Genomic DNA, 24318 nt, shown 5'->3' on the forward strand with positions numbered 1-24318 from the left:
TGGAAAAAAACAAACAAACAAACCAAGACCAGGAGCTGACTGTGGCTCAGATCATGAACTACTGTTGCCAAATTGAGGCTTAAATTGAAGACAGTAGGGAAAACCACTAGATCATTCAGGTATGACCTAAATCAAATTCTTTACTATTATACAGTGTAAGTGACAAATAGACTCAAGGGATTAGATCTGATAGACAGAGTGCCTGAAAAACTATAGAAGGAGGTTTCCTGACATTGTACAGGAGGCATTGATCAAAACCACCCCCCAAGAAAAAGAAATGCCAAATGGCAAAATGTTGTCTAAGGAGGCCTTACAGATAGCTGAGGAAAGAAGAGAATCAAAAGACAGAAAAGGAAAGATACACCCATGTGAATGCAGAGTTCCAAAGAATAGCAAGGGGAGAAGAGAAAGCCTTCCTAAGGGATCAGTGAAAACAAATAGAGGAAAACAATAGAATGAGAAAGACCAGAGATCTCTTCAAGAAAATTAGAGATAACAAGGGAATATTTCTTGCAAAGATGGGCACAATAAATGACAAAAATGGTATGGAACTAACAGAACCAGAAGATATTCAGAAGAAGTGGGAAAAATACACAGAAGAACTATATGAAAAAGATCTTAATGACCCAGATAACCATAATGGTGTGCTCACTCACCTAGAGCCAGATATCCTGGAATGTGAATTCCAGTGAGCCTTAGGAAGCATTACTATAAACAAAGCTAGGGGAGGTAATGCAATTCTAGCTGAGCTATTTCAAATCCTAAAAGATAATGTGGTGAAAGTACTGTAATCAATATGACAGAAAATTTGAAAACTAAGCAGTGACCACAGGACTGGAAAACACTAGTTTTCATTCCAATCCCAAAGAAAGGCAATGCCAAAGAATGCTCAAACTATTGCACAATTGCACTCATCTCACACACTATGAATTAATGCTGAAAATTCTCCAAGTGAGGCTTCAAGAGAATGTGAACTGAGAACTTCCAGATGTTCAAGCTGGATTTAGAAACTGGACCAGGAAGAAATAGGAAACCTTAACAGACACATCACAAGCACGGAAATTGAAACTGTAATCAAAAATCTTCCAGCAAACAAAAGCCCAGGTCCAGACGGCTTCACAGCTGAAGTCTACCAAAAATTTAGAGAAGAGCTGACACCTATCCTGCTCAAACTCTTCCAAAAAATTGCAGAGGAAGGTAAACTTCCAAACTCATTCTATGAGCCCACCATCACCCTAATACCAAAACCTGACAAAGATCCCACAAAAAAAGAAAACTACAGGCCAATATCACTCATGAACATAGATGCAAAAATCCTTAACAAAATTCTAGCAATCAGAATCCAACAACACATTAAAAAGATCATACACCATGACCAAGTGGGCTTTATCCCAGGGATGCAAGGATTCTTCAACATCTGCAAATCAATCAATGTAATACACCACATTAACAAATTGAAAAATAAAAACCATATGATTATCTCAAGAGATGCAGAGAAAGCCTTTGACAAAATTCAACATCCATTTATGAAAAAAACTCTCCAGAAAGCAGGAATAGAAGGAACATACCTCAACATAATAAAAGCTATATATGACAAACCCACAGCAAACATTATCCTCAATGGTGAAAAATTGAAAGCATTTCCTCTAAAGTCAGGAACAAGACAAGGGTGCCCACTTTCACCATTACTATTCAACATAGTTTTGGAAGTTTTGGCCACAGCAATCAGAGCAGAAAAAGAAATAAAAGGGATCCAAATTGGAAAAGAAGAAGTAAAACTCTCACTGTTTGCAGATGACATGATCCTCTACATAGAAAACCCTAAAGACTCCACCAGAAAATTACTAGAACTAATCAATTACTATAGTAAAGTTTCAGGATATAAAATCAACACACAGAAATCCCTTGCATTCCTATACACTAATAATGAGAAAACAGAAAGAGAAATTAAGGAAACAATTCCATTCACCATTGCAACGGAAAGAATAAAATACTTAGGAATATATCTACCTAAAGAAACTAAAGACCTATATATAGAAAACTATAAAACACTGGTGAAAGAAATCAAAGAGGACACTAATAGATGGAGAAATATACCATGTTCATGGATTGGAAGAATCAATATAGTGAAAACGAGTATACTACCCAAAGCAATTTATAAATTCAATGCAATCCCTATCAAGCTACCAATAGTATTCTTCACAGAGCTAGAACAAATAATTTCACAATTTGTATGGAAATACAAAAAACCTCGACTAGCCAAAGCGATCTTGAGAAAGAAGAATGGAACTGGAAGAATCAACCTACCTGACTTCAGGCTCTACTACAAAGCCACAGTTATCAAGCCAGTATGGTACTGGCACAAAGACAGAAATATAGATCAATGGAACAAAATAGAAAGCCCGAGATAAATCCACGCACATATGGATACCTTATCTTTGACAAAGGAGGCAAGAATGTACAATGGATTAAAGACAATCTCTTTAACAAGTGGTGCTGGGAAATCTGGTCAACCACTTGTAAAAGAATGAAACTAGAGCACTTTCTAACACCATACACAAAAATAAACTCAAAATGGATTAAAGATCTCAAGGTAAGACCAGAAACTATAAAACTCCTAGAGGAGAACATAGGCAAAACACTCTCTGACATACATCACAGCAGGATCCTCTATGACCCACCTCCCAGAATATTGGAAATAAAAGCAAAAATAAACAAATGGGACCTAATTAAACTTAAAAGCTTCTGCACATCAAAGGAAACTCTTAGCAAGGTGAAAAGACAGCCTTCAGAATGGGAGAAAATAATAGCAAATGAAGCAACTGACAAACAACTCATCTCAAAAATATACAAGCAACTCATACAGCTCAACTCCAGAAAAATAAATGACCCAATCAAAAAATGGGCCAAAGAACTAAATAGACATTTCTCCAAAGAAGACATACAGATGGCTAACAAACACATGAAAAGATGCTCAACATCACTCCTTATCAGAGATTTCCAAATCAAAACCACTATGAGGTACCATTTCACACCAGTCAGAATGGCTGCGATCCAAAAGTCTACAAATAATAAATGCTGGAGAGGGTGTGGAGAAAAGGGAACCCTCTTACACTCTTGGTGGGAATGCAAACTAGTACAGCCACTATGGAGAACAGTGTGGAGATTCCTTAAAAAACTGGAAATAGAACTGCCTTATGATCCAGCAATCCCACTGCTGGGCATACACACTGAGGAAACCAGAAGGGAAAGAGACACGTGTACCCCAATGTTCATCGCAGCACTGTTTATAATAGCCAGGACATGGAAGCAACCTAGATGTCCTTCAGCAGATGAATGGATAAGAAAGCTGTAGTACATATACACAATGGAGTATTACTTAGCCATTAAAAAGAATACATTTGAATCAGTTCTAATGAGGTGGATGAAACTGGAGCCTATTACACAGAGTGAAGTAAGCCAGAAGGAAAAACACCAATACAGTATACTAACGCACATATATGGAATTTAGAAAGATGGTAACAATAACCCTTTGTACGAGACAGCAAAAGAGACACTGATGTATAGAACAGTCTTATGGACTCTGTGGGAGAGGGAGAGGGTGGGGAGATTTGGGAGAATGGCATTGAAATATGTAAAATATCATGTATGAAACGAGTTGCCAGTCCAGGTTCGATGCACGATACTGGACGCTTGGGGCTAGTGCACTGGGACGACCCAGAGGGATGGTATGGGGAGGGAGGAGGGAGGAGGGTTCAGGATGGGGAACACTTGTATACCTGTGGCGGATTCATTTTGATATTTGGCAAAAGTAATACAATTATGTAAAGTTTAAAAATAAAATAAAATTTTAAAAAAGGCCATTATGGGTACATAAGATACCTATAATTAGTCCTGTAAATAAATTTTGATTTAAAAAAATACACAAATAAATATGTAAAAAAACTACCTATATAATACAGTGTATGTTGCAGTCACATCTAAATATTTTACTAAGTATTAACACATTTATTCCCCATAAAAAAAAAAGAAAGAAAGAAAAGGCAGTGGAACCAGAGATCATATTTCCAACATCCATTGGATCATAGAAAAATAAAGAGAATTCCAGAAAAAAACATCTACTTCTGCCCCATTGACTATGCTAAAGCCTTTGAGTGTGTGGATCACAACAAAGTGAAAAATTCTGAGAGAGATGGGAATACCAGACCACCTTTCCTGCCTCCTGAGAAATCTATATACAGCTCAAGTCTCAATACTTAGAACTGAACATGGAATAAAAGACTTGTTCCAAATTGGGAAAGGAGTATGACAGAGCTGTATATTCTCAACCTGTTTATTTAAAATTTAAGCAGAGTACAAAAGCCAGGCTGGGTGAAGCAAAGCTGGAATCAAGATTGCTGGGAGAAATATCAATAACCTCAGATATGCAGATGACATCGGTCTTATGACAGAAAGCAAAGAGTAACTGAAGAGCCTCTTGATGAAATTGACATAGGAGAGTGAAAAGGCTGGATTAAAACTCAACATTAAAAAAATGAAGATTATGGCATCCAGTCTCATTACTTCATGGCAACTAAATGGGGAAACAATGGAAACAGTGACAGACTTCATTTTCTTGGGCTCCAAAGTCACTGCAGATAGTGACTACAGCCATGAAATTTAAAAAAAAAAAAAAAAAAAAAGCTTGCTCTTTGGAAGAAAAGCTATGAACAACCTAGACAGCATATTAAAAAACAGAGACATTGAGCATCTTTTCATGTGTTTGTTAGCCATCTGTATGTCTTCTTTATCACTCATTATCAGAGAAATGCAAATCAAAACCACAATGAGGTATCATTTCACGCCAGTCAGAATGGCTGCTATCCAAAAGTCTACAAGCAATAAATGCTAGAGAAGGTGTGGAGAAAAGGGAACCCTCTTACACTGTTGGTGGAAATGCAAACTAGTACAGCCACTATGGAGGACAGTGTGGAGATTCCTTAAAAAACTGGAAATAGAACTGCCTTATGACCCAGCAATCCTACTGCTGGGCATACACACTGAGGAAACCAGAGTTGAAAGAGACATGTGTACCCCAATGTTCATTGCAGCACTGTTTATAATAGATAGGACATGGAAGCAACCTAGATTTCCATCAGCAGCTGAATGGATAAGAAAGCCGTGGTACCTATACACAATGGAGTATTATGCAGCCATTAAAAATAATACATTTGAATCAGTTCTAATGAGGTGGATGAAACTGGAGCCTATTATACACAGTGAAGTAAGCCAGAAAGAAAAACACCAATACAGTATACTAATGCATATATATAGAATTTAGAAAGATGGTAATGATAACCCTGTATGCGAGACAGCAAAAGAGACACAGATGTATAGAACAGTCTTGTGGACTCTGTGGGAGAGGGAGAGGGTGGGATAATTTGGGAGAATGGCATTGAAACTTGTATAATATCATATATGAAACGAATCAACAGGCCAGGTTCGATGCCTGATACTGGATGTTTGGGGCTGGTGCACTGAGATGACCCAGAGGGATGATACGGGGAGGGAAGAGGGAGGGGGTTTTGGGATGGGGAACATGTGTATACCTGTGGCGGATTCATGTTGATGTATGGCAAAACCAATACAATATTGTAAAGTAATTAGCCTTCAATTAAAATAAATAAATGTATATTAAAATAAAAAGCAGAGACATTACTTTGCTGACAAAGGTCTGTATAGTCAAAGCTATGGTTTTTCCAGTAGTCATGTATGGATGTCAGAGTTGGACTGTAATGAAGACTGAGCACTGAAGAATTGAAGCTTTTGAACTGTAGTGTTGGAGAAGACTCTTGAGAGTGCTTAGATTGGTAAGGAGATCAAAAGAGTCAGTTCTAAGGGAAATCAGTACTGAATATTCACTGCAAGGACTGATGCTGAAGCTGAAGCTCCAATACTTTTACCACCTGATGTGAATAACCAACTCATTGGAAAAGACCCTGATGCTGGCAAAGATTGAAGGTAGGAGGATCAGGGAACGACAGAGGATGAGATGGTTGGATGGCATCACCAACTTGATGGACAGGAGTTTGAACAAGCTCTGGTTGTTGTTGGACAAGGAAGCCTGGTGTGCTGAAGTCCATGGTCAAAGATTCGGACACGACTGAGAGACTGAACTGACTGGCTGTTCAATTGTTTTAATGTATAAACATTATTTATTAAAGGCAAAGAACAAAACTGGAGATGAATAATTATTGTGTCAGAGCTATCCAAGGTACTTTGCATATTCACTCATTTAATCCTCAGAAAAGCATTTTGATGGAGGTTTTATATTCGGACTTAAATATTAGGGCAAGGGGATGAGAATTAAGGCTCATAGAAATTAAGTCCCTTGCCCTAGAAATAAAAATTTGAATGCAGAATTATCTGACTGAAAAGCACATGTTCTTCAGAGTACATTAAGTTCTGTCCTGGTTATGGTATAAATTCCCACGGTAGGAAGGATAAGATTTACCACTAAAAAGTAAAGGCTGGAAATGTATATAAAGCAAATATGAATAGTGGTTATATCACTGAGTACCAGGATAATAACTGTTTCCCTCTCTTGTTTTTTAAATATTTTTCGGTACTTTTTTTTTAATGAGCAAAGATTATTTTTATTAATTTTTATTTAATTTTACAAAGATTATTTTTAAAACTTCATTTTAAAATAATGAAGCTTAATTTTAATTTTATAGGAGATGGATTTTGAGAAAACACCACAAAGTGGTAGTTTTCATCTGTGTTCCTTTGAGCTCTAAAATTCTATGGAGTGGGTAGTTGTGGGGGCAAACCAAGTTAGTGGGACTTGAGACATCCCTCTACACTTCACACAAAGATTTTCTGGTTTTATCAATTATATATATTGCACTATATAAAAATATCATATTTAGAAAAAATAAAAACAAAATAGTTTCTTTACCTAAAGAAAAAAGATTGAAAAAAAAAGAAAAAAGATTGAAAACTTCTGTCATATAGAACTAGAGTATTGTTGCTGTTTTTCAGCCACTAAGTCATGTCCAACTCTTTGCAACCCCATGGACTGCAGCATACCAGGCCTCCCTGTCGCTCACCAACTCCTGGAGTTTGTGCAAGTTCATGTCCATTGAATCTGTGATGCCATCTAACCATCTTATCCTCTGTTGCCCTCTTCTCCTTTTGCTTTCAATCTTTCCCAGCACCAAGATCTTTTCCAGTGAATCAGCCGTTAAAGTAAGGTGGCCAAATTATTGGAGCTTCAACATCAGCATCAGTCCTTCCAATGAATATTCAGGGTTAATTTAGTTTAGGATGGACTGATTTGATATCCTTGCAGTTCAAGAGATTCTCAAGAGTCTTCTCCACCATCACAATTCAAAACTATAACTATTTGAGGTTCGGCCTCTTTTATGGTCCAACTCTCACATCCCTACTAGAGCAATAAATCCACCTAAATAAATGTTGTTTAGTTAATATTTTCCTAGAGGTGAGAAATATCCCAATGAAACAAGTAAATGCCTGATTGCTAATTTTTCTGTCCATTTCAAATCATGAATTCTACTCCAGAAAACAGGGTCTTCTCTTATTTTCTTCTGTTCAAAACAAGAGAAAAGACCTTCAAGGGATGTCCAGGTGCTGACTCAGTAAGGTTGTCTAGGCCTTTAGGTCAGGTACCATAAATATTTAAACTTTTAAATGATTAGTTAAAGCTTTTTCCATTTTTTTAAATTTAAATTTATTTATTTTAATGAGAGGCTAATTACTTTACATTATTGTATTGGTTTTGCCATACATCAACATGAATCCACCACGGGTGTACACGTGTTCCAAATCCTGAACCCCCTTCCAACTCCCTCCCCATACCATCCCTCTGGGTCATGCCAGTGCACCAGCCCAAGCTTCCTGTATTCTGCATCGAACCTGGACTGGCTATTATCATTGTTATAGTACTTAGTATTCAGTTCAGTTCAGTTCAGTCGCTCAGTTGTGTCCGACTCTTTGCAACCCCATGAATCGCAGCATGCCAGGCCTCCCTGTCCATCACCAACTCCCGGAGTTCACTCAGACTCACGTCCATCGAATCAGTGATGCCATCCAGCCATCTCATCCTCTGTTATTTCCTGCTCCTCCTGCCCCCAATCCCTCCCAGCATCAGAGTCTTTTCCAATGAGTCAACTCTTCACATGAGGTGGCCAAAGTACTGGAGTTTCAGCTTTAGCATCATTCCTTCCAAAGAACACCCAGGACTGATCTCCTTCAGAATGGACTGATTGGATCTCCTTGCAGTCCAAGGGACTCTCAAGAGTCTTCTCCAACACCACAGTTCAGAAGCATCAATTCTTCGGCGCTCAGGTTTTTTCACAGTCCAACTCTCACATCCATACATGACTGCTGGAAAAACCATAGCCTTGACTAGACGGACCTTTGTTGGCAAAGTAATGGCTCTGTTTTTGAATATGCTATCTAGGTTGGTCATAACTCTTCTTCCAAGGAGTAGGCGTCTTTTAATTTCATGGCTGCAGTCACCATCTGCAGTGATTTTGGAGCCCCAAAAAATAAAGTCTGACACTGTTTCCACTGTTTCCCTGTCTATTTCTCATGAAGTGATGGGACTGGATGCCATGATTTTTGTTTTCTGAATGTTGAGTTTTAAGCCAACTTTTTCACTCTCCTCTTTCACCTTCATCAAGAGGCTTTTTAGTTCCTCTTCACTTTCTGCCATAAGAGTGGTGTCATCTGCGTATCTGAAGTTTTTGATATTTCTCCCGGCAATCTTGATTCCAGCTTGTGTTTCTTCCAGCCCACTGTTTTTCATGATGTACTCTTCATATAAGTTAAATAAGCAAGGTGACAATATACAGCCTTGACGTAGTCCTTTTCCTATTTGGAACCAGTCTGTCATTCCATGTCCATTTCTAACTGTTGCTTCCTGACCTGCATATAGGTTTATCAAGAGGCAGGTCAGGTGGTCTGATATTCCCATCTCGAAGAATTTTCCACAGTTTATTGTGATCCACACAGTCAAAGGATTTGGCATAGTCAATAGAGAAGAAATAGATGTTTTTCTGGAACTCTCTTGCTTTTTCAATGATCCAGTGGATGTTGGCAATTTGGTCTCTGGTTCCTCTGCCTTTTCTAAAACCAGCTTGAACATCTGGAAGTTCACGGTTCACTTATTGCTGAATCCTGGCTTGGAGAATTTTGAACATTACTTTACTAGCGTGTGAGATGAGTGCAATTGTGCGGTAGTTTCCTTGAAATAAAAAGAGCTACTGTGGTTTTATTCAAGAATAGCAACAACACAACAACAACAACAAAAAGGAGCTGAAAAAATATAATACATCTACTGTCAGTTTGAGGGCGAGGAATCCCTAAGGATAGAGTAGTAACTACAGAAAGAAGGAAAGAACAGGCTAAGTCCCTGGGATCTTGTAGCAAGAATGGAAATAATGAACAGGGCATTGTCCCAAATTTGACTGGTGTTTCTGGTAAGTCAAGATACCTCATAGTTGTTGCTTCTTACAATTTTACTCACTCAGTAGTAAGGTAAGGTGCCTTACTGCCTGTATTTTGCCTGCCATAGAGTTGGAATTCAATATGTATGATTGACTGAGTGTCTCAGAGAATTTTCTCATATATATTGTTTGCCTTACTGTAATTGGGATGGAGTATTTTAATGCTATATTCATATAGAGCCATGAATTATGAAAAAGTGGCCCTTTGGAAATAGGGAGAAGCTTCTGTCCTGAAGAATCCCATGGACAGAGGTGGGCTACAGTCCACGGGGTTGCAAAGAGTCAGACACGACTGAGTGACTTCATTTCACTTTCATATAAGGCACCAGTGAGTGGAAGCCCATTCCATCATCCTAAATAAAGCACTTTCTCCTGGGCTATTGTAGTAAAGAATGAGTTGAGAGTCTGCATCAAATCAGGAGCAGCCAGAATTAACTCAGATCAGTTTCCATTTTGCTATACATTATTTATGTAAATAGATAAGTATAGGAAGGAAGCCAAAGCTAAGCCACAACTACCATGAGTCTCATAATCACAGGAACGCAATTCATGAAGTTCATGTAAATATATATAATCAGAGCACATGAGTAACATTAAGAATAAGAACAAATGTATTCAACACCAGAAATAAATTGACTTAATTGAACAGTTTTGTCTCCAGTTTTATTTTGCTTAGTTTTGTATTCTTTCCATCTACCACTTTTGCATTGGTATTACTCGCTCTTAAGCAGGAATTTTTCCTTCTTTATTTCTCCCCAGACAAGTCCACCATATTTAGAACAGGAGAGATTTTTAATTTTTTAATCATAAGTAAATTCCATGACTATTTCACTTTGGAACCCAAATATTTGAAGTGCTTGTGATCAGATATGTTTTACAACTTGAGCAAGCAGCCACGAGTGAAACAGAAGCTCTTTTTTGAAAGATTTGGAAAGTTCCTTATGGCTGACAGCTGAATGAAGTCTGGATATTGATAAGAATTTGAGCTAAATCAAAGTCAGAATTCAAAATGAAAATGTCTGGAAGTCACTCTGTTTCTTTCTCCTGCCCTTTGCCCACTTCCCCTTTAGCGTGACTCTTCAGTAACCTACAGGGCTGCCCACAGTATGCCATGTCTAGGTCCTTGATGTGTAGTTGTGTAGTAGTCCCTTGAAGTCGTGGCCAGAATTTAGCTTTTGAAGCTATTCCAGTGGGGCATCTCTCATTGATAGGTAGGCCATGAGTACCTGAGGCATCTTGTCTATACAGAAGTGGGGATTTTATATAGCTTAAAAGCACAAGTTGATTTCATTCTCAGCAAGGGGTCATACAGTCATAAAAAGTTCATTAATACATGCCTGGTAGTGGAAAATGAAATCCCAATTGAATTTAATAAATTAATGTAATACCCCCAAAAAGCTATGTACTATAGAAATACCTTCTTAGGCTCACCATGCTTTCTAGATATGAGACTTAAAAAATAAAAAATGCATATTGAAACAATGTCAAAATATATTTTAAATCATAATATGTATTACCATATTAAACTTTCTTAAATTAGCACATTTATTTGAGAAGGATTGAGTATCCATTATAAGTTTAACAAAATTGAAAAACTTTGTTGAAAAGAGGTTTTGTTCCTTTGTAGTAAATGCTCAATGGAGGAAAAAACAATCTGGTTCTAAATGCCAGTTTGATGTGAATTTGTGTCCCTGTGTCCTTGTGAAGTTTGCTAAGAAAAACATCAATGAAACACACCCTTCGGGATGGAAGAATGTAAGATCTGAATTTAATGAAGGTTGACAGTGACTAATATTGATGTCCTTATCACAGATGACAAGAGGGTTAGGCTGCTGCTCTGCCATAAGGACCCTGTACTAGTTCAAAAGCATATTATTTGAAAACTGCAGTATTCATGCCAAGATCTTTCACCTGATGTTTATTAGCAAAAAATGCCATAGCCTCCTGTTTCCTAAGCTTTACACTGTAAAGAGTATATGCCACTGCTGTTTTAGTACAGTTTCTTTCCTGTACAGTTTGGTTTTACCTTTTATCATGTCAAAATCCCAAGAAAGGAAAGGTGACTTTTGGACTATTTTCTATGCAATAATGATAATACTGTTTTCTATAAAAACTTGTTTGGATCTTTTTTTGCTAAATTCACTCTCTTTTAATAAAATGTTTGAGTTTGCAAAGTGTCACAATGTAGTAAAATATGTGCATGATATAAACTAAAAGATAAAGGGGGTTTCAAAATGCTAAATAATACAATTCAAGCTCCTCACAGACACATTCTTAGGTATTACCTATTCTTTACTTCTTGAAGTGAAAATAAAATTGAAAAGGAATTCATGGATGGGAAACCATGACCACATCAAATTGTGTCATAATCAGCATTACTAAGAGCATACTAATGTGAAAAATTTTCCCTACTAGTAGAATAAACACAATTATTTTTGAAGGGTTTCAAGAAAGAAACTGTTTCTGTATGTTAAGAGAGTGGATTGAACTTAATTATTTCTTTTTTTGTGGCATATTTATCTCCCAATATCAATTTTCTCTTCTTCTCTGGGAATAGAACCTTTACTTTTGAGCTGGGTACATGCTTTAGACACTATTGTAACTCAGATGTGGCCAAATGACTAAGATACAGCTAATAGAATGCAATAAAATTGAGTGTAAGCTTCTTTGCTTCTATATTCCTGCTTGATGGAATATAGACATGAAGGCTAGGCTGAATCAGTCTTTTTGAACAACAAAATATAAGGGATATATTGAAAAGTTTAGAGAAAGACAGAAAGATCTGGAGTGTCCAATGATCATGGAGCCACAATGTCAACCTCAGACTATACCTCTCTATTTTTTTCATGTGAAAAAAAATTCTCTCTTGCTTGAACCACTCTTATTTTGGATTTCTTTTATCTATAGTCAAACCTATTCCTAACTCATAAGCCATCCCCTCTCTTAAAGAATAAAATCAGGAAAAAGATCCATGGGACTGAAAAACAAAGAAGGATACTCTCAAAAATCCAGAAATTTTGAAAACATTTTGAGAAAATTTAAGAAAAACAAAAGCCACTAATTTTTGGTATATTATTTTACAAAAAAAAAAATAAATATATGAAAGGGGAACAAATTAAGACAAAATCCAATCACCATTGATAAATCTACAACAAAATGCAAAGCCAGGCTCTACCATCTGAGGCATAGTTAGGCTGGTTTCCTTTAAAAAGAAAAAAGAAAAAAAAGAACGAAAAGCCCACAGCTCATAGTTACAAGGATAAGTCTTATAGTGACCAACATGATTTCTAGAAATTGATTTGCATCAGTGCTCCAGCCTCATAAAATCTTCCTCCATCACACTTACTGATGGTAGGTATCCAAAGGACTTAGCTCTATCCGCTGCATGCTAAATAGAGAATTTTTATTGTACACTCATAATGTGAGGAGGGATTGATTCCAAGATTCAGTTGACTGAACTTCCACATCCAAAAATGATTTTTAAAAAAGGCTAGGCCAGCAGCAAACTCCCTAACAGAAATCAGTCATCAAAATATCATCCTTCTTCTCTTGCAATTACTGCTGTAAACAAATATATACAAGTCTAGTGTCCCATAAGACAAGGCCCTAGCAGAGGTTGAGCACACTAAATGAGCCATTAGTGTCTGCATTTTCTCCCAATTAACAGCAATAAGGGAAGTTGGGATTTTTACACACACACACACAGACACACACACACACACACACACACACCTGCAGCCATGTAACTGTTCATTGTTCCACTGACATCCTTGTCCCTCTCTTTTTAAAGAAAAGAATCTCCAAGTCTTATTAGTGAATATTATCAGCCATATAAAGGTCATATATCTAGCCTCTCTTGCAGTCAGGTATGGATGAAAAAATGATTTGTTCGACTTCTGTGTCACATCTTTAGTAAGGAAACTCCTTGCCCTCTTTATCATTTCACTTTCTTGGAATCTAGGTTTACACTAAAAATGTTGCCTGCTATACCAGTAAAAAAAAAAAAAAAAAAGGATGTTGAGGCCATCAACCACTACAGCCATCACTCCTCCACCCACAGTGAACCCTGAGGGAAGTCAGGATGTAAATAGGCTACCTTCTATGAGGTCATTAGACTGCAGCAAACCGCTGACAGCATACTTTGAGGAGACTCAGGATGAGAAAGCACAGGATATTGCCTTCCAATAGCTGAGGTGCATACCAAATGATTTATTTTAATGAGCCTTGACTTTTTTATCTTCCCATACATAGAAAGGGTTTTCCTGCTGGCTCAGTGGTAAAGAATCCTCCTGCCAATGCAGGAAACACATGTTCAATCCCTGGGTCAGGAAGATCCCTGGAAAAGGAAATGGTAACTCACTCCAGCATTCTTGCCTGGGAAATCCCATGGACAGAGGAGTCTGGCAGGTTACAGCCCATGGGTTACAGTCAATGAGGTCGCAAAAGAGTCAGACACAACTGAGAGACTAAACAACAACAATACACAGAAAAACGCTAAATTCATTAACTTGAGATGTTTAGTTTTCCTTGATTAATAGTAATATTTTGATGTTTTGACTACTCAGTCTTTTGTTGCAAAAATTTAGTGCTTCCCTTACTACTTCAGGGTATTCTCTCAAAGTTATCTGAGATGCTGTGTCCTGGGCTTAAGTCCTCAGTTTTGCCCACCAAATAAAACATAATTCTCAAATTTTAGGTTGTGCAATTTTTTTTCCAATCAATATAGACAATGGCAGCAATTGGAGCAGCTTCTTAGGACCCAGAGATGGAAGTTACATGTTGAAGTGTAGCAGAACCACCCCGCCTAGCTTACCTTTCAATTGCATAAGAGAAACAAATTTGAATTGAATTGTTATAGAAAAATAAAATTCTAACTTATATAAACTTTAAATTCTAGAGTCTTATTATCATAGCAGCTTAGCCTGTAACATATTCCATGAAATATCAAGGATTAGTTGTTGCTGTTTTCTGTCCAGTTGCTCAGTCATGTCTGACTTTTTGTGACCCTATGGGCTGCAGCACAACAGTCTTCCCTGTCCTTCACTATCTCTTGGAGGTTGCACAAACTCATGTCCATTGAGTTCAGGGAAACCATCTAACCATATCAACCTTTGTCATCCCCTTCTGCTGCCTTCAATCCTTCCCAGCATCAGAATCGTTTCCAAGGAGTCAACTATTAGCATCAGGTGGCCAAAGTATTGGATCTTCAGCTTAAGCATCAGTCCTTCTAATGAATATTCAGGGTTTATTTCTTTTAGGATTGACTGGTTTAATCTCCTTGCTGTCCAAGGGACTCTCAAGAGTCTTCTCCAGCACCACAGTTTGAATGCATCAATTCTTTGGTGCTCAGCCTTTTTTATTGTCCAGCTCTCACATCCATAAATGACTACTGGAAAAACCATAGCTTTGACTATATGGACCTTTGTCAGCAAAGTAATGTCTCTGCTTTTTAACATGCTGTCTACGTTTGTCATGGCTCTTCTTCCAAGGAGTAAGCATCTTTTAATTTCATGGCTGTAGTCACTGTCCACAGTGATTTTGGAGTTCAGGAAAATAAAATCTGTCACTGTTTCCATGGTTCTGGTACAGATAACAGAGAAAATTGAATGGTGACACAGGCATCACTAATGACACTAACAGATCACTACTCTTCTATCTTCCTATAAGAATATCTACTGGGACTTCCCTGGGAGTCGAGTGGTTAAGACTTCATGCTCCTATGGCAGCAGGCATTGGTTGAGTCCCTGGTCAGAAAACTAACACCCAGCATGCTGTGAAGTGTAGCAAAAAAAAAAAAAAAAAAAAGGGAAAAACTTGAAATTAATTTAAAGTTGGAAAGAAAAATTACCATTAAAAAAAAGAATATCTATTAATTTGAAGTTTATATGATTTGTCTGTACCATCTGGCACCACTGCCTTCCCACACTCCTCCTCCACCCAATGACACTGATGACTGGGGATTTAAATAGCCACACTGACCTTATTTCCATGGGGAATGAAAATGACAAGGCTGCACTTTATGCAAAAAAATGTTTCAGAGGAAATTCAGGTTTCAGATAAACAAAGAAGATGACTAGGATATTGGAAAATCTGCAGATTACAGAAAAGCAGCTTCAGATACCACAACTGATGTACCAACTACAGGAAGTGTTCTGAGTAGGGATTGGGTCTTTCCAAAAAAGGGATAAGATACAAACAATAACTAACAGATGTGAGGGAAAAAAAAAAACAAAACATGTAACTATAGATATAGAAATACAAAATTATGAGAAAAATGCATTTCTTTATACTAATAAATTTCAACTTCTTTATGCAAAAGCGAATTCTCCATGAAAATATAAATTATTTAAAAATGAAAATTAGTGTAAATAGAAAACATTGAAAATGTAATTTAAAATATATGGTTCTACAGGCAAGTCCTAACAAATCTTGAACAAACATAATTCCTGTGTTGCTTGCATTATTCTAGAAAATAGGAAAAATTCCAGAAACTTCTCAATTCATTGTTCTATTATGATAAAACTACCAGGTGATGTTAACTTTCATACTTGGAAGTGATGCATTAGTTCCATGTTAACACAGGATAATTGGGTCCACTTAAATGCAAATCTAAGTATCATCATCTCCCCTATCCTACTACAAATGATGTTGCTGGTGTTTAGTTGCTGTTGCTGTTTAGTTGCTTGTTGTGTCTGACCCTTTTGCAAATCCATGGGCTGTAGCCCACCAGGCTCCTCTGTCCATGGGATTTCCCAGGCAAGAATATTGGAGTGGGTCACTATTTCCTTTTCCAGGGGATCTTCCTGATTCAGGGATTGAACAGAGGTTGCTTGCATTGGCAGGTGGATTCTTTACTACTGAGCTATCAGGGAATTCCCAAAAGATCATAGCATACAGCAAATAAATCCACCCAAATTAACACTCACAGTTTAACTATGAAACATAATAGCATCAACTTTAAATTATGTGAAAAAAGAATCATAAATTATATATAAAGAGTCCACATTGGAGCACAGTCTGGTGGAGTTCAAGCAGGATACAGAAATGAGTAGAGAACTTAGGACTGGTGAAACAATGATGAAATCACCCCTAAAAGAAAAAGATCTAACATAAAAAAAAAGAAATGTTGAGAACAGGTATGAGACCTAGGAATTGAGGGTTCTTGAAAATGAGTGTGGGTAGAGGATACAGACACTGCTTCAGGGGGATAATGTGTCAATTTGAAATGGGGAGATACCTTTCCAAGGTCTTATGGCATGAGATAAGAAGTATAACAAAAGGATAGAAATTAATGGTTCTGAAGAAAAAGGAAAGAATCATAAATAAAATATAATTATATTGTCCTAACTCTTACTCTGCAAAAGGCTGACATTTATGATAGAAACTCCATTGTACCAATGGAAGAAAATGTTCTTAAGCCCAGTAGCCCACCAAAATGTCTTCTCTATACCTATATTGAATCATCTGTTATTGTTAGATCAAGAAAACATTAAGCATTTCAAAATGAAGCTAACTAACTAGCATCTATAGACACCATCCATAGACAGCTACTATAAATAGAGAGCAGGAAATGGGAATCAAGATATTTCAGCTGATCAGAATACCCCTCATCTAACCAGAGTATGAAAAAATCATAACACAACATTCCAACCATAAGTAAATATACTATAACATAAAGGATATTATTAGATTTAACATAGATATAAAGATAAAAATTAACTCTGTACATCATAAATTTATGAATTCAGAAGAGAAATGGAGCAAAATCTAAAGATATAAAATTAAAGTTGACTGAACCCAGAGAGATATTAAAGAAAAAGATTATCTCAGAAACGAATGAGACCCTACTTGGAGATAGGGTCATTGCAAATGTAATCAAGTGAAAGTGAACTCGCTTAGTACTATCCCACTCTTTGTAACCCCATGGACTGTAGCCTACTAGTCTCCTCCATCCATGGGCTTTTCCAGGCAAGAGTACTGGAGTGGATTGCCATTTCCTTCTCCAGGGGATCTTCCCAACGCAGGGATCAAACCCGGGTCTCCCAAGTTGCAGTCAGACACTTTACTGTCTGAGCCACCATAGAGCTACTTTATGAAGTTAAAATGAGGTCATATTATATCAGGATGGACCATAATTCAATTTGGCTGTTGTCCTTATTAGAAGGGAACGGACATAGACTCATAGATGGGAAAGATAACAAATGAAGATGGAAGCAGACATTGAAGAAATGTATCGATAAATCAAGGCAAGTGAAGAACTGCCAGCAACAGCAGAAGCTAGAAGAGAAGCAAGGAACAGATGCTCCTGCAAAGCCTTTAAACAAATCAACCTTACTGACACCTTCATTTTAGACTTTTAGCCTCCAAAATCATAAGAAAACAAATTTTTGTTGTCTGAAGCCAGTTTGCAGTATATTTTTTTTTATGGAGGCCCTAGAAAATTAATATCATATTCATCAAAAACAGATAGAGAAACTTTTAGCAGACAGACTGATAGGTTAAAGTTATAGATATGAAAATGAAGATAAGTATACAAGAACAATATATGTGTATGTTATACATTATAACAAGACAAAAATAATGCGCTGAAACAATGAAAGGATGAGCAACAGAATGGGAAACCGAAAGTTTACTGGTTTTCTGCTATGTAGTAGATAGATGTCAAATGATGTAAATTAAAGCTGACAAGTCAAGGAGTCAAGAAGCATTATAAAAATTATTTTTTAAAGATGTAAGCTGTTAAATATAGAATGGATAAACAACAAAGTCCTACTGTATAACAGAGGAAACTCTATTCAATATCCTGAGATAAATCATAATGGGAAAGAATATAAAAAATAATGTTGTATGTGTGTGTATAAAGCCTCTTGATGAAAGTGAAAGTGGAGAGTGAAAAAGTTGGCTTAAAGCTCAACATTCAGAAAACGAAGATCATTACATCCAGTCCCATCACTTCATGGAAAATAGATGGGGAAACAGTGGAAACTGTCAGACTTTATTTTTTGGGGGGCTCCAAAATCACTACAGGTGGTGATTTCAGCCATGAAATTAAAAGACGCTTGCTTCTTGGAAGGAAGGTTATGACCAACCTAGATAGCATATTGAAAAGCAGAGCCATTACTTTGCCAACAAAGGTCCGTCTAGCCAAGGTTATGGTTTTTCCAGTGGTCATGTATGGATGTGAGAGTTGGACGGTGAAGAAGGCTGAGTGCCAAAGAATTGATGCTTTTGAACTGTGGTGTTGGAGAAGACAGTTGAGAGTCCCTTGGACTGCAAGGAGATCCAACCTGCCCATTCTGAAGATCAGCCCTGGAATTTCTTTGGAAGGAATGATGCTAAAGCTGAAACTCCAGTACTTTGGCCACCTCATGTGAAGAGTTGACTCATTGGAAAAGACTCTGATGCTGGGAGGGATTGGGGGCAGGAGGAGCAGGAAATGACAGAGGATGAGATGGCTGGATGGCATCACTGACTCATTGGATGTGAGTCTGAGTGAACTCCGGGAGTTAGTGATGGACAGGAAGGCCTGGCATGATGCGATTCATGGGATTACAAAGAGGTGGACACAACTGAGCAACTGAACTGAACTGAAATGAACTGATGTGTGTGTGTGTGTGTATATATATTTGAATATATGCATATTTGAACATATATAAATCTGAATCACTTTTCTGTATAACAGAAATTGATATAACATTGTAAACCAACTGTATTTCAATAAAATAAATTTAAAATTTTATTTTTATACAAATTACCTCTAAAAAAGCATTCACTTTTTTAAATATAAAAAATTAGAAAAAGAAAATGAACAAGACAGTACAAATAAGAAAAAAACATAGTAAATAGATAATAAACATATAACAAAATAACATGACTGTTGAAATCAAATATATCAGTCAAATCAGTAAATTTAAAATGGCTTAACTCACTTTTTAAGAGCAGAACAGTCTTTTGGACTCAGTGGGAGAGGGAGAGGGTGGGATGATTTGGGAGAATGACATTGAAACATGTATAATATCATGTATGAAATGAGTTGCCAGTCCAGATTCGATGCACGATACTGGATGCTTGGGGCTGGTGCACTGGGACGACCCAGAGGGAGGGTATGGGGAGGGAGGAGGGAGGGGGGTTCAGGATGGGGAGCACGGGTATACCTGTGGCGGATTCATTTCGATGTTTGGCAAAACTAATACAATATTGTAAAGTTTAAAAATAAAATAAAATTTTTTTAAAAAAGAGCATTTTTAAACTGGTTCAGAAAGAAATAAATGCAACTTTGTTTAAGAAAATGACTTATTTTTGTGTATGGTGTTAGAAAGTGTTCTAGTTTCATTCTTTTACAAGTGGTTGACCAGTTTTCCGAGCACCACTTGTTAAAGAGATTGTTTTTAATCCATTGTATATTCTTGCCTCCTTTGTCAAAGATAAGGTGTCCATATGTGCGTGGATTTATCTCTGGGCTTTCTATTTTGTTCCATTGATCTATATTTCTATCTTTGTGCCAGTACCATACTGTCTTGATGACTGTGGCTTTGTAATAGAGCCTGAAGTCAGGTAGGTTGATTCCTCCAGTTCCATTCTTCTTTCTCAAGATCGCTTTGGCTATTCGAGGTTTTTTGTATTTCCATACAAATTGTGAAATTATTTGTTCTAGCTCTGTGAAGAATACTGTTGGTAGGGAGGAGGGAGGAGAGTTCAGGATGGGAAACACATGTATACCTATGGTGGATTCATTTCGGTATTTGGCAAAATCAGTACAATATTGTAAAGTTTTAAAATAAAATAAAATTTAAAAAATAAAAATAAAAAATAAAGTGCCATAAAGGGGAAAAAAAAGAAAGAAACTGACTTAGCAAAGTAATTCATAAAGCTAACAACAATGGGATGGCAAAGGTACCCCAGGTAATGAGAAAGTAGTCGTTACGGTCCTGATAGCAGAGCAAGTATAATTCAGGCCCAAATTCATTAAACACAGCAAGCATCTTCACAGAGCAGAAACTATAGATAATGCAAGGAGAAAAGGGGCCATGCTCACAGCAGAAACCCTTAAAAGACGTGTATCAAATCAGTAATTTCTGAAACAATGCTGCATGTAAAGCAATTTCAGATTCTCAGTCACTTTTTCTTTTTTTTATTGCTTACAGGTTTTAGGTTGTAGGTTGGGGGTGATCTAGGCAGGGCCAAGTATATAACTTGTACAGTGAAGTGCAAAATGAAAAGAAGAAACCCCTTATTCAATATCCAGGGTGAAAAATTCCCATTAAAGGTCCTAAAATATAGTTTCTTTAAAAAAAGCAATTTTCTTTAAAGATATTCTACTACTTATAAACACAATAGAATTAATAGTGATACATGACTAACAACATAATGCCACAATTGCAAAAAGGTAACATTTTGGTATCATAATTGTATGTGCTTGTCCTATAGGACTATTTCCAACTCCATGGACTATATAGCCTGCCAGGCTCCTCTGTTCATGGGATTCTTCAGGCAAGAATACTGGAGTAGGTGTCTATTTCCTTCTCCAGGGGATCTTCCCAACTCAGCAATGGAATCCATATCTCCTGTGTTGCAGGCGGATTCTTTATCATCTGAGCCCCCAGAGAAACTCCATCATAATTGTATATAATAAAATAATAGGGTTTTATTAGTTTTATAACTTTATTAACCACAGATTATTTTTGGCTCACCATTCTGCCAATTTATTTATTAGATCATCAAAATGCACCTTTAGAAAATTTATTTCAAATGATATAACTGGCAGTAATGTCAGGTGCTCTTGGCAAATGCAGGACTGAAAATAAATTCTGATTTATTCATTTTTTTTACTTTGAGAAAGGCCTTTCTGCTGATATAACTGTTACTAGTGTTATAAAGTGCTTTTTACAGACTGCAAAAACATCTGGATAGATTTCTTTTTTCCTGAGTTTTATTGAGGAACAATTGACATATATCACTGTATAAGTTATAACAGCATCATGGTTTGATTTACATATATTGTGGAATGATTATCACAATTAGTTTAGTTAAAATGTATCATCTTATAGAGATACAATGAAAAGACAAGAAACAGTTTTTCTCTTTGTGATGAGAACTCTTAAGATATACTTTCTTAATATCCCTATTTTTCATACAAAAATGTTAACATAGTTGTGTTGTACATTGTATCACTGAAAGTGAAAGTCTTAGTCACTCAGTTGTGTCTGATTCTATGCAACTTCATGGACTGTAGCCCTAAAGTCTCCTCTGTCCATAGAATTCTCCAGGCAAGAATACTGGAGTGGGTTGCCATTGTATACATATAGCACAACTTCTTTATCCATTTATCCGTTGATGGGTATTTAGGTTGTTTCCATGTCTTGGCTATTGTAAATAACATTGCTGTGAACATGGGGATACGCATATCTTGTTGAGTTAGTGTTTTCATTTCCTTTGGCTCTATTTCCAGAAGTTGAATGGTGGATCATATGGTAGTTCTATATTTAATAATTTTTCGGTACTTCCATACTGTTTTCTACAGTTTTATAACAATTTACAATTCCATCAACAGTCCACAAGTGTTCCCTTTTTTCCACATCAATGCCAGCATTTGTTATTTAATCTTTTCAGAGATGGTCTTTTTAACAGGCATAAGGTAATATCTCATGGTGGTTTTGATTTACATTTCCCTAATGACTAGTGATGTTGAGAAACTTTTCATGTACCTGTTGGCCACTCATATATCCTCTTTGGAAAATATGTCTATTCAGGTCATTGGCACATTTTTAGTTGGATTATTTGTGATTTTTGCTATCAAGTTGTATGAGTTCTTTTTATATTTTGAATATTTATCCTCTATCAGATATATGGTTTGAAAATATTATTTCTCATTCCACAGTTTGTCTTTTCAATTTGTTGATTGTTTATTTTGCTGTGCTGATTATTTGTCTTAGTCTTGCTTGTTTATTTTGTATTTTGTTGCTCGCACTTTAAATGCGATCTCCAAAAAATCATTATCAAGACCTGCGTCAAGGATCTTTCTTCCTATGTTTTCTTCTTGAAGTTAATTGTTACAGGTCTTGTATTTGTCAGTAATCCATTTCAAGTAAATTTGTGTAGATGCTATAAAATAGGGGTCAAGTTTCATTCCTCTATACATGAATTCAGAACAGATTTTGAAAAAAGAAACTTTAGTGTATCTAGAGTTTATGATTTTTGCAGAATTACTTTTCTAAAAAAGATTTAATGCTACATACAAACCAGTTTCATGTACAGCAAGTCTAAAATCAATTTTACATGTAAATTCATATTATGGAATTTTATCAGTTCTTCTGACATTCCCTGTAGCATTTTGAGTTCACACACAAAACCAAAACTGGGTTGATGGTTTCTACATTAATCAAACCATCTGTTTATACAGTCTATTAGGTTGGTGCAAACGTAATTGCAGTTTCAAAACCATGGATTTTAAATCATTTTCAGTTCAGTTCAATGGCTCAGTCATCTGTGACTCTTTGTGACCCCATGGACTGCAGCATGCCAACCTTCCCTGTCCATCACCAACTCCCGGATCCTACTCAAACTCATGTTCATTGTGTTGGTGATGCCATCCAACCATCTCAACCTCTATCATGTCCTTCTCCTCCTGCCTTCAATCTTTCCCAGCATCAGGGTCTTTTCCAATGAGTCAGTTCTTCGAATCAGGGGGCCAAAATATTGGAGTTTCAGCTTCAGCATCAGTCCTTTCAATGAATATTCAGGACTGATTTCCTTTAGGATTGACTGGTTGGATCTTCTTGAAGTCCAAGGGACTCTCAAGAGTCTTCTCCAACAACACCACATTTTAAAAGCATCAATTCTTCAGCGCTCAGCTTTCTTCATAGTCCAACTGTCACATCCATACATTGCTACCATAAACAAACAAACAAACAAAAAAAACTATAGCTATGGAAAAACCATAGCTTTGACTAGATGGACCTTTGTTGGTAAAATAAGTGTCTCTGCTTTTTATGCTGTCTAGGTTGGTCATAGCTTTTCTTCCAAGGAGCAAGTGTCTTTTAATTTCATGGCTGCAGTCACCATCTGCATTGATTTTGGAGCCCCAAAAAATAGTCTTTCACTATTTCCATTGTTTTCCCATCTATTTGCCATGAAGTGATGGAACTGGATATCATGATCTTAGTTTTATGAATGTTGAGTTTTAGGCCAATTTTTCACCCTCCTCTTTCACTTTCATCAAGAGGCTCTTTAGTTCTTTGGTTTCTTCCATAAGGGTGGTGACCCCATGGACTACACAGTCCGTGGAATTCTCCAGGCCAGAATACTGGAGTAGGAAGCCATTCCCTTCTCCAGGAAATCAAACCTGCTTCTCCCACATTGCAGGCAGATTCTTTACCAGCTGAGCCTGCACGGAAGCCCGTAAATCATTGTAACTAGGCTCAAACACATATTTATTAATCAAAATAGGAATCATTACAATCAGCACATTTTCTTCCAACAAGAAATAAGCTTGTTTATTCCTGTAGCATAAAAATTCATGCTTTATGATTTAGTGAGCTCTTGAAAAGCATTTTCTGCCTCCTGCTGATTGTAGAAGTGTTTCCCCTGCAAAAAGTCATTAAGATGATTGAATAAATGGTAGTCTGTTAGCAAAAGGTCTGGTGAATATGGCAGATGAGGCAAAACTTCATAACCCAATTTATTCAATTTGTGAAGCATTGGTTGCGCAAAGTGCAGTTAGGTATTGTCATGGAGAAGAACTGGGCCCTTTCTGTTGACCAATGCTGGTTGCAAGCCTTGCAGTTTTTGGTGCATCTTATCAATTTGC

Source organism: Bos taurus, chromosome X, assembly GCF_002263795.3.
Source record: "Bos taurus isolate L1 Dominette 01449 registration number 42190680 breed Hereford chromosome X, ARS-UCD2.0, whole genome shotgun sequence".
NCBI classification, from domain to species: Eukaryota; Metazoa; Chordata; class Mammalia; order Artiodactyla; family Bovidae; genus Bos; species Bos taurus.